The sequence below is a fragment of the Dermacentor albipictus genome, chromosome 7, assembly GCF_038994185.2.
Source record: "Dermacentor albipictus isolate Rhodes 1998 colony chromosome 7, USDA_Dalb.pri_finalv2, whole genome shotgun sequence".
NCBI lineage: Eukaryota > Metazoa > Arthropoda > Arachnida > Ixodida > Ixodidae > Dermacentor > Dermacentor albipictus.
In genome coordinates, this window is record NC_091827.1 from 42,751,045 (window position 1) to 42,753,249 (window position 2,205).

Genomic DNA, 2,205 nt, shown 5'->3' on the forward strand with positions numbered 1-2,205 from the left:
AGCGCATTCATAGGTACTCCCCCCGCAGGGGCGTCTGCATCAGCAGGCGTTTGGTGTGTTGCGCCACCACGTACCCGAGCACACGAGGGTTGGACCCTCCCGCGCGTAGCCGTGCACGGCTTAGCCATGTCCGGGGAAAAGGGGATCCTGGGGGTTGAGCCAATGCCGGGTGTGTGGACCTTTACGGCCCCTCGGCGGCGGCAACACACCCCTTTGGCCTCGGCTTCACGTAGACGGCACCCCCGGACTGACCCACCCGGGGGAAATCGGTAGTTGCCTCTTCCTGTCTCTCTCTCCTTCGACCCTTCGTCTTTCTCTCGCTTTCCAGCTTTCCTGTCTTCTTCTCACTTCTGAATTTCTGATCCTTCTGGCAGCTAGGGTTAACCTTGTGTGAAATAACCAAGCTCGGTTATATCATATTTGGTTATAGTGGTTGTGTACAGCTGGCGATGGCAGGCCTCGTTTATTTACAAGGCCTGTCACGTCCCCTCGTTGGGCTCCATGGTGGGTGGCTGACACCACTGCCGAAATTACTCCAATTTTTATGGCTTCTTCTTTCCCCAGGCTTCCTGATCGCCCTCTCACAAAAAGAGGGCGCACCGAAGAATGTTTCAACTTCTTTAATAAGCCCACTGAAATTTTCCCACGTTTCCACGTGATTCACAGCGAAACCCCTGACAAGACCGTAAGAACTGTATCACCTTTCGTTGTCGCGAAATGCCTAACTGAGACCCTAGGTGCAGGATACAAAGTCACGAAAATGGCCAGTGGTGACATTCTCCTTGAAGTCCGTGATAAAGCTCAGCATGAAAATCTGCAAAAGCTCATCTCGCTTGGCGACACCCAAATCTCTGTAAGTCCTCACCGTTCATTGAATAGTACACGAGGGGTAGTATCAGATCAGGATCTGCTGGAACTGCTAGAAGGCTGGAAAGAGCAACACGTTACGAATGTACAGCGAATTAAGATCCGACGTGACGACAAAGAAATTCCGACAAAACACCTCATACTTACATTTTGTACGAGCACACTCCCTGAACAAATCGAAACCGGCTACATGAAAATAAATGTAAGACCATACATTCCAAACCCCCGACGGTGTTTTAAGTGCCAAAGATTCGGTCACGGCTCTCAGAGCTGCAGGGGCCGTACCACCTGTGCAAAGTGCGCATCACATCAGCACCCTGCAGATAATTGCAATGATCCTCCCCACTGTGCAAATTGTGACGGTGAACACCCGGCATACTCTCGCTCTTGTCCCTTATGGAAAAAAGAAAAAGAAATTATCACGCTCAAAGTAAAAGAAAATATTTCCTTCAAAGAAGCTAGAAAACGCCTCTCGTTTGTGGGGCCTTCTTTCTCCGACGTGGCACGGCAGGGGGCAGTGCCACAGCGGTTCTCGGCGGCCGTTAGGACCACGCAAAGTGGACCGACGGTAGCACCACTCGCCCCCAGTGCGGGATCAGCTAGTGCTGTTCCGCAACCCAGCAAGAGCCAGCAGTCCACCGGACCTGCGGGCTCCACGACTTCTAGGGCCTCTGTTCGCACAGAGAAGCCCGAAACACCCGCGAACGTACACCGCGAGCGGGCATCCAGCGCCTCTATGGAGGCGATGGATACATCAAGTGTATCGGCGTCTCGGACGCTGAAGGATCGGCGAAGCTCTCAGGAGCTGCCCAAAAAAGGCAAATCCCGCATCACAGGGCCTGGCAAGGTTCCTGTGGGATAACATAGTTTTCCTCTCTTGAACACACATCACCATACACTTTCACTATGGATACACAAATATTATATTGGAATGTCAGGGGTCTTCTTCACAATCTAGATGATGTCAAGGAACTCCTACATAAACATAATCCAAAGGTCCTGTGTGTTCAAGAGGCTCATCTGAAAAGCACACAAACAAACTTTCTTCGTAACTACTCCATCTTCAGAAAAGACCTTGACGAGGCTAACGCGTCGTGCGGTGGCGTAGCAATTGTCGTAGACAAGTCTATAGCTTGTCATCATGTAGCCCTACAGACACCCCTCGAAGCAGTATCAGTGCGAGGAGTTCTTTTTAATAAGTTGGTTACTGTTTGCTCCATTTACATACCCCCAAACTATCACCTTCACAAAACAGACTTCTACAACCTCATAAATCAGCTTCCGGAACCCTACGTACTCGTGGGTGATTTTAATGCCCACAACACCCTTTGGGGAGAT